The sequence below is a fragment of the Peromyscus maniculatus genome, chromosome 17, assembly GCF_049852395.1.
Source record: "Peromyscus maniculatus bairdii isolate BWxNUB_F1_BW_parent chromosome 17, HU_Pman_BW_mat_3.1, whole genome shotgun sequence".
In the NCBI taxonomy this organism is placed as follows: Eukaryota; Metazoa; Chordata; class Mammalia; order Rodentia; family Cricetidae; genus Peromyscus; species Peromyscus maniculatus.
The window spans coordinates 8,036,034-8,046,445 of record NC_134868.1 but is presented as its reverse complement, the minus strand read 5'-3'; positions in this window follow the sequence as shown (position 1 = coordinate 8,046,445).

Genomic DNA, 10,412 nt, shown 5'->3' with positions numbered 1-10,412 from the left:
GTAATGGCAATAGTCTCCACTGACCCGCCAACACCCTAGTGTGTGCCTCAAGGGACTGCAGGCAGAGAACTCATGACATTCCTGAGTGTGGAGGCTTAGATCAGTTCACACCGCTGACCCAACATATTAGAACCATCACCCAGCTGTTTACTTCTCATTCATCCTGACCCAGACTGTACCTCTACAGCTTTCCATGGTCTGTCGCCCTACTTCTGCAGCTCTGCTCACTCCTGAATCAGCTCAAAACTATGACCTGTGGCTTTAGCTCTGCAGTAGTGCCTCCAGCAGCTCCCCACCAGGGTTCTTTGCAGAAAAATTTTCTCTTTGCATTTCTTCTGCCTTTAGCCTCTGCCTCCAGTAAGGTTTCCTTAAAATCTTTGAATCTTTAGTTCTTTTATAGCCATTCTGTAACTTATAATAAGTTACAATAAATAGACAGATGATAGATAGATAGATAGATAGATAGATAGATAGATAGATAGATAGATAGATAGATAGATAGATAGATGACAGATATAGATAGATAAGTAGATAGGTAGACAGATAGATGATAAATAGATAAGTAGATAAATAGATGATAGTAGTAATAATATATGTAATTACTATGTAATGTGTTAATATTAGGAGTTAAGACTGGAATACAAGAATCAATGTTCCTCATTCAGCTATAAACTATGGGAAATGGCTGGAGGAAGCAGGTCATCAAGGGTGTGCCTGTGAACAGTGTATCTTGTTCCTGCCTCTTCCCTTCCTTTCTTTTCCTGTTTCCTGTCCACCATAAGGTGAGCCTTTTGCTCTGCTACATGCTCCCTGTCATGAAGCTGCCTCATCACACATAGACCCAGAAGCAACAGAGTCACATGTCTGTGGAATGAAACTTAGGACCAGTATGTTTCATTCTATTGTTATTTTTCTCAGGTTTTTGCCATAGCAATTAAAAAAAAATCTCACTAACACACACCTAAAATGGATGATTTCTCACTTAGTAAGCCATGAGAAGACTAAAATACCACCCTGGACCATTCTCTGAGATTGTTGCACATCACAGAGTGGGTTTAAGTGTGCTGTATGCACTGTGGACAAGGTGCAACAGAGAGATGTCTGTCTCTAAGCAGGAAACTGGAAACACCACTCCTTCATTCATGAGAGTGGGTACACTCAGATACTCTGTCGCATATTTGCAGGCTAGCTAAGAGGGTCTAGGGAACATCTAGTCTCTCTAAATAACAAGAAATACATCAGAGAACCTCCATAAATAGAACAGGGCAATGTGCACACCAGGGGCCAAGGTCTGCACACTGACGTCTCTGGGAACAGCCTCGTCTGCCAGGGATGCTGACATCATCTGAAGCTGGTCTCTCTTGAGACTGAAGCTGAGCCAGTGCTTCATTAAACTACCAAAAAGGGAGTGGAATGATGGTTCAGAACCATTCAAATTTATTTCCCATCAACTTCCTTCTGACCTCTACTGTCTCCCCACCCCCTAAACCATCCCCAACCACATTTCTGTGCTGATGGTTCCTAGTGTCTGCTTTTTATTGCCTTTTGGATCTCAATGACATCTTGGACTTTCTTCTTTCCACCACCAAGTGTGTGTGTGTGTGTGTGTGTGTGTGCGCACACACACACACACACACACACATGCATTAGGGAAATCATCTTTGTGTCACAGCCCTATAATCTTTGTGACATTGAACACTGAGAATTCTGTTTGAATCCTGACTTTGCCCAATGCCAATGGTTTGCCCTTGTAGTGGCTTGTTGTGTCTTACTCTTATTGTGTTGGTTTGAATAGAAATTGCCCCCACAGACTCCTATGTTTGAATGGTTGGCCCATAGGAAGTGCCACTACAAGGAGGTGTGGCTATGTTGGAGTAGGTGTGGCCTTGTTGGAGGAAGTGTGTCACTGTGGAGGAGAACTTTGAAGTCTTATAAGCTCATGTTACATCCAGTGTGACACAGTAGCTTCTTTTACCTGTGGATCAAGATGTAGAACTCTCAGTTCCTTCTCCAGCACCATGTCTACCTGCACACCACCATGAAGGTAATGGACTAAACCACTGAAACTATAAGCCAGCCCCAATGAATAAGAGTTGCCGTGGTCATAGTGTCTCTTCACAACAATAGAAACCCTAACTAAGACACTTACTATTAAGAAATTAAAATATGTAATTTAGGTTAAAGCACTTTAGACATTACAATTGCTGTTTATATCAATGACATTGTCAAGGCTACTTCAAAGGAAGGTGGAGAAACGTCTGTAGAAACCAGAGTTTTCCCATTCACTTGATCTTAGGCATAGCGTACTGTGAGGATTACTTACCAAGAAAACTCAAAGAAATATTTCTACTTCTGGGTTATTCTAATTTCATCATTTTAAGCAAGGACCAGCAGTTTGATTATTAAAGAGCTTTGGAAAAATTGTCAGGCAATAAAACATATTGTTTCTGACATTCATGAACTCCTGAACACCTTGAGATATCCCTGTCTAAATCCACTGAGCTTCCTACCATTCCTCAGTGTCTTTATCATTCTTAAAATGGCAGCACTATTGGAGAAATTATTTTGGCCACTCCACGTAGTTAAAAGGACATTTATTTAATGGCGTAACTCACAAATTAAGTGAAAGGTAGGTCGCAGGGTCTGGGAAAGGTGTATCACAGTCCAGTGGTGTTCTCTGGAGCTCTGCTCAGTCCACCTCTGTTCAGCGTCCCAGCACAGAGAGAGCACACAGAGAGAGCGCTGGCCCATCCAGCTCTCAGGTCTCCAGGCACCTCCCCTGGCCCCGCCTCATAGGCGTGACAGTTGCCAGAGTCTCAATGGGGGTTGGAACTTCCAGATCCAAGCTGGAATGGCTACCCACTACACAGCACAGCATTGCCAAGATGAACATAAAGTGGTGAGTTCATAATCATGTGTAGCCATTGTGCTAGCTGGTATCTGTCGTCAACTTGACAAGATTCCAGAATCATCCGGGAGATGGGCCTCTGAGCACGCATGTGAGAGATTATCTTTTTCTTGTTTTTTTTTTTTTTTTTTTTTTTTTTTTTTTTTTTTTTTTTGGTTTGAGACAGGGTTTCTCTTGTGTAGCTTTGCGCCTTTCCTGGAACTCACTTGGTAGCCCAGGCTGGCCTCGAACTCACAGAGATCCGCCTGCCTCTGCCTCCCGAGATTATCTTGATGGTGATAGTTGAAATGAGCAGACATGCCCACTGTGTATAGCATCATTCACTGGTTGGAATTTTATACTGACTGTTTGTAAAGAGGGAAGAGAGCAGCCGCATGCGTTCAGTGTTGTTTGGGTCCTGGCTGTGAATGTGATTTTAGCAGCTGCTTCAAACTCCTAGAGCCTTGAAGTCTCTGCTGTAAGGACAACACCCTTGAACTGTGAGTCAGAATAAACCCTTTCTCCTTTAAGTTGCTTTAGTGAGGTATCAGGAAAAGGAACTAAGCCATTGACCAGTTAGTTGTCTTTGGATACATACCTTAACCCTGCTGAACTTGGATTTTCTTAAATTTGAAATAATATATACCTTGTAGATTAATTGTATTCATTAAAATCCCATCACTGTGACATAATAATAGAAGAGCTGAAGCAATGACTACATGTTGTATAAATAGTGTTTTATTAGATAAGGAGCCTAGAGAGTTAAGAACTATTGAATAGGTTAGTTTAGTAGCTCCATAGGAGTAATAAGAGCTAAGGTTTGTTTAGATTTCTTCAAATTGACTTTTACCTGAAGCTTAACATCATGCAAGACAGCAGCCAAAATACTTCCACCAAATTGCAACTAAACATGAATTTTTTTCCTCATGAGTCTGTACGTCCTGACCTTCTGGCCAATACTTGGGGGGTTGGATGATTCTTGCCATGGGTATGCATGCTTAAAAATTCTAGTATCTATCAGTTTTAGTCTTGGTTCCAGAGAGCAAGCTATGACTTCAAGAAAATCAGGGATTGGTTCTTAGTGAGAAACCTGTCAATTCTGATCTAATATGCAGTGACACTTAGAGGTTTAATAAATATAAAATTTCAAATGTACCCTTTCATCTGTTTTCTTCTTCCTTGGTTTTTCCAATTCTATTTGTTTTCTGAATTCTTCAGACCACTGTTCTTCATTTTATTCCCACTTATATTTTGTCCCACAAAACATAAATAAAATTTCTGTGTTCTTTCTTCTTCTTTATGTGGAAGCAAAACAATAAGTTAAATGTTTTCTATTTTACTGTAGAAAAAATAAAATGAAATACATTTTATTAAGCAAATTAGTTTTGGGTTTTTTTTTTTCAAACTCTTATATGTCTCACATATAAGAGATTCCTGTATTTTGGGATAGATACCAAGAGAAAAGCAAGAAACAGACACTGATCAGAAGGGGGACTTGTACTCAGAATGAACCGATTATGACCATCTATTCTGTTCACTAACTTCATGATTTTAGGCCAGCTCATCAAACTTCCTCTCCATCAATTTACACATCTCTAATCCACATGTGAGTCATCAAAGTAGCTGTCTCGTGGAATGGTGAGAACTAAGTGAGATAACAAACGCATGTAGTGTTCTTAGAAAAGCTCCCAGTTAGGAGTCATTTCTCTCAACCCTCATGGGTAATAAACTACAGAAAGGAGGAAGCAGCTGGCTCAGGGCCTGGAGAGACAGCAGGGCACTTGAGCACTTCTTGCTCTTACAGAGCCCTCGGGCTTGATTCCCAGCACCCACATGGTGGCTCACAACCACCCACGACCCCAGATCCAAAAGACTGGATGTCGTTCTCTGGCTTCCCCGGACATAGCAGACATGTAGTGCATAAATATACATGCAACCAAAACACTCATATACACAAAGTAAATAAATCTTTTAAAAGGAGAGAAATATAGTGATAAAAATCAGCTGGTTGTGATGTGAGTTTTTCAATCTAATCCCAGGGCTTCTGGGTCAGAGTGATGTTGAGTAATCAATGCCCTGCCTTCATTTGCCCTGTGTGGCTATCTTTCATTTAACAATCTATCTTTCATCCTCATCCCTTATTCTTGCCTATCCACCCCCTCCTACCTGACTAGATTCTATGAAAAAAAAAAAGTATCTCAAATCTATAGATTAAACTTTCTACTCTTCAAGAAGTTTATTCTTTAAGAATATTTATTTTGCACATGTCTGTGCTCATATTTACCTAAGTACATACATGTGCTTACCTGTGGAGGTCAGAGGTCAACCTGGGGTGTCATTTCTCAAGAACTATGCCTCTATCATTCTGATTTTGGAGACAGGGTTTCACAGCAGCCTGGGACCAGACGATTAGGTTGTGCTTGCCGGCCAGCAAGCTGTAGCGATCAGCCTGTCTCCAACTGCCCATCCCTGGGATTGCCAGCATGTCTCCATGCCCAGTGTTTTATGTGGTGCCGGAGAGTGAATGAGGTCCTTCTGCTCACACAGCAAGCTCCTTGCTGCCCGAGCCATCCTGCAGCCCCTACCTCTTTGCTCTCTTCCAGTGTCTCTATCCCTGCTTCCAATCACCTGCTAGATGGCTTCTGTAGACCTACCAGTGGGTTTAGGCATACTAATAACTGGGCTATATAGCTAGGATTTCCAGAGTTAGAGACTGTGGAAGAAAGGAATAGTTACAGAGCTTTGCACTAGCAATTTGTAATCCACAGTAAAAATGAAAATAATCGTTCCTCACCCCCGGCAAATTGCTGTTCTTCCTATTTTTTCTATCTCCGACCTACAATGTGGGATCCACACCAACAGATTTAAGAAATCAAACATGGTCAAATGGTGGTGGCACATGCCTTTAATCCTCAGAGGCAGTCGGACCTCTGAGTTCAAGGCCAGTCTGGTCTATGGAGTGAGTTCCAGGACAGGCAGAGCTAATGGGAAAGAAATCTAGCACCATTTGCTGGTCATGTGCAAAAACACTTTGGGTGTTTATGTTGCTTAAGGAAACAATCCTTCTTAGTGTGGTATCAGCCTGCCTTTTCAGATAACCATGCTGTGCCACTTACTCCCCTTCATATACTCGCTGCTTGGCAGAGCAGGAGAGGAAAATATTGTTTTGTTTTTCCTTCAGAAATCATAGGCCCATTGACTGGAGTCCTGCAAGATAGACTAACACAAGACAGAATACAAACAGATGTTTTTGAACATGCGCATTGCCAGACACAAGTAACTCAGAGGGGTGCCTAGAATTCCAGATCTACATACATAATTTAGTATGGGCAATGGAGAGAGGGAAAAGGTCACTTCATTTAAAAAGCAAATATTTTTTTTTATAACTCACTGAGTCCAATTAGTGCTGCCCATATGTGCCAGGGGGTAGATCATCTACCAGGACACGGGCCATCTGCCAGAGGTCACCCCTGCCCCTAAATAAATGTGACTCTCCCTCCCCAGCAGCTGTCAGCTGCCCCTCCAACATGCTGCACTTTTAACTAGCTAGTTGTGAGCAGAAGACCACAGAAGACAAGAGTTCATGTGAACAACAGCACGTCCTGCCCAGATGACAGCATTCCACAGCTCTCCCCCCCGCCCAGCCTCCCGCTCTTCCTACGTTCTTTTCCACACCGCCTGGTGAACGGTGCCTGATGCTGTGGGGAAGCACTCGATCAGTTATGAGTCTCTGCACTAACCACTACTTCCTTCAGTAAGAAGCTTCTCCGACTCGGGTTGAGAGCAGCACAAACTTATGGATATAAGAAGGCAGTTTGACAGTATGGCCGTGTAGAGGAACATCAGAGGGTTTCCCCCCTTGGGCCCCTGACTTCCCTGCCTGTGGATTTGGTCTCTGTTTATAGTACCTGGTATGAATTCCCTTCTGTGGAACAGGCCTCAAATCCAATTAAGAGAGTGGTTGGTTACCCCCATAAAGAGTCTTGACGTGTTACGCACCAGTGGGGACATTGTGACTGGTAGGTCAGAGATGAGGGATGCATAATCCAGCACCGGGTCAAACCGCTTCTATCTTTCTCCCCGAGCAAGCTGCCTGAAGAGCGCCTTCCAGCACTATGAAAGCTGGCCATCAGGGAGAGTTTCAAAAAGCCAACCTTCTAAGGAAGATATCGGGCCATTAGGAGAAAGCGTGGTCGATGTGGCAGTCTTGTGACAGGTGCATTCATTTCATTATGGTGACAGCTTTTTGTCTCTGAGGTTAGCACTGCTCCTGAGGAAGGGCTAAATGACAACTCAGGGTTGGAGCCTCTGCTTCTAGCTGAAGAGATTTCAGAAACACAAATTCCTCCGGCTCAAAACAATTCTTCTGCCAAAGTCACTTATTTGGGATGATAGAGTCTATCTCTTGTTTTAGTTAATGTCCTTTTTTATTTTTTTTGGACAGAGTCTCACATAGCTGAGGCTGGCCTTGAACTCACTATGTGACTCTCAGCCTTGAACTTCGGGTCCTCCTGCCTCCAACTCCAAAGTGTTAATCATACTGGCTTTCTGCACTGCTTGAGACTGAACCCAGGACCCAGAGCATTATCTTGTCAGACAAATACTCTACCAACTCAGCTATATGTACCAGCCTTTGGGTGTTATACTCTGATCCCTTTCACTGGTCTTACTTTTCAAAGTTGCTTCTTCCAAAGTAGATCTGAGAAATCCTATATTAGTTCAAAATCTGGCTCAATTGCCCTTATCAGTGCCAATCTCAGATAATTATTCCTCCATCTGTTTCCATGGGACCTCCTCTAGAGCGCTTCAGCATGTAACATCTGGTCTGTCTTGTTCCAGTTTCTCCTTTACCAGTTCCACCGTTTGGAAGTGCTCCCTGCCATGCCTATGTATGAAAGTTGTGGGTCCTAGAGTAGAACTATCGGGAAGTGATGAGCTTTGGGGAAGTGAAAGCTTCTGGTATATTTTTACATCCTCCCTTGAGGGTCTAACCTGAAGGGGGATTGTGACATCCCCCATCACTCTTCCTTTTCCATGGCTTCTTGGCTCATGGTGTAAGTGGTTTGCTCTGTTCAAGTTCCTACCATGATGTCTTACCCTCCTCAGAAACCCAGTGATGACCTCATCTTGGACTGGAACCTCCAGAACCATGAGCTAAAATAAATTTTTTGCTGAACAAGTTTATTGCCTTAGATATTTCATTATAGTAACAAAGCTGATTAATACAGTTAGTCAATTCCTTAAGGAAGCAGACATTTTTATTCATATACTCAATAGTTTAAAAAATTACTTTCATATCTGATGTAGTAAAAGCTTAATGCTTGGGGAATAGATGTTTAAAATGTTCAGAATATCAAAATTTGCATGCAGTTTTGATCACGTGTTTAGTGCAACTAGGTCATTGAATCTGAATTTTTAGAATTTTAAAAATTCTAAAAAATATCATTTGGGTACATTTTGGTGTTTCCCCTTTCAAGTTTTCATCATTATTCATATATTTTTGTTCGGTTAAAATGTAGTCACTTTTGAAATTTATAACGTAGGCAAAGGACATTGCCTATTCTTGTTTAGCAGATAATATATTTGCAGTGTGCTTTGAATTAAAATGGGCACAAATGCTAACTGTTGTGTTGTATCATTAGCATTTTGGCAAGAAACCTCTCCCTCTAAGCACATATGGGATTTTTATTCTTATGCATAAATTTGCATAACCACTTCACTATCTTTCACAGATGAAAGTCTTAAGACATTAGCTTGACAAATATCATGATCAAAACGTCAGTTTCCGTGGGTTTGAAACTACTTAATGGAGATGTTTTTGTGTCTATTCAGTCTGGAACAGTCTTCATCAGCGTCTCTCTGTCTTTGTCTGTCTGTCTTTGTCTCTCTGTGTCCTTCTCTGTCTCTCCCCATCCCTCTCTTTCTTTCTCTTCCTCTCTCCCTCCACCAAAGAGCCACTGAAATATTGATGATTGTAGATGCCCTTAATCAACACACCTTTTGTCAGAAATACTTTACATGGTTTTACTTGATAATTTCAAATAGCCCTATGGCAGCGGCGTAGACTATTCAGAAACAAGTTTCTTCTAGAAGCTGTTACTGATTTACACAGGAGGTATTCTGCTCAAGCAAGTCAGTGTCTGTAGACATTGTTTCATATTTTATTTATTTGCCTTCCCCTTTGCATAGCCTGAATGCCCCAGCTTCTCCAGCCTCCGCACAAGACCTCTTAGCCTAAGTTAGCACTTGAATCCCTGACTACCCCTGTGTGTGCCTGGCTGTACAGTCACCTCATCCCCACTCTGATAGGCAAGGGCCCTGCATGCTTTCCCTAGCTACCACTCTCTTTCCGGGCTCCTGGTCCCCATACAGAGAGAGAGTCACAGGCAGAATGGGAACTCTGCTCTTGCTGCCTATGATGCCACTGGGGTTAGAGTGATCTGCCCTCGGCAGTGGGGATGACTCGATGTATTTTTTGGCTGAGAAAAATCTTGTATTATGTCTTTTACTCAGTAAAGGCCTGAGACAAGTTTGCTGAAGCCCAGAGTGCTCCAGACTCATCTGAAAGGGCATTTGCACTGGTGCCTGTCTACAAGCTGAACTCTGAGCTCCTACTTTACTTTTACTCTGGTGTCTCGTTTAAAGTCTATGTGATGGGGCTAGCGGCCATGTCTTCTCATGGTAAATGCAATTGCAGAAGTTGGTTATCCCCCATAACCAACTGTCTCTGTCACACTGGTTTCTATCTGAGTATCAAATATGGACAAAACCCAAGTCTCACCCCGACTCATTATACAATTCCTAATCCCTTTTTTATCAATACGAATAGAGACTCAGTAAATTCACTAGGCAGAAGCATTGTCACTAAATATTTGTAATTTGATTATAATTTTGTGACTATATATAGAAATACTAAATTTAAAATTAATAAAATTTAGTGAATATTTGACTTTTTTTTGAATAACTGGTATTCAAACTTCTTGCCTAGTTAGGGGAACTCTAACACAAGGATGGCAGGAATGAACACTCTTCCACGACAGTAGTAATCTCTTAATGTCAAGGGCTTCTAGAACTGCACACGCTTCCCAGAGCACAGCCAAGCTTCTCAATCTATATCCATACTATTCAGATTTCTACCTGTGCGGCCTTGTGCAAATATCGTTTTTGAGCTGGCAACTTAAACCATCATACACTTATTATTTTGCAATTTCTGAGTCAGATAGATATCTAAAAATAATGTGATGGGGTTAGAATCTTTTACCAGGATGCAATCAAGATGTTAGCCAGACCTCGGGTCACAGCTGAGGTCAGACTGTGGAGGGATCCATTTCCTCTCATGCTATTAGATTCCTTGCCCTTCTGATGGCTTTAGCAGCCCTCTCTCAGTCCCTTCCCATGTGAGCCCCTCTGCGTGAGAAAGTACTTCATCAAAGACAGCATCAAAAAGAATCAATAGTCTGCTAGCAAGATGAAAGTTATCATCTTAAATAATGTAATCACAGAAGCGATGACCTTTGCTGCACTC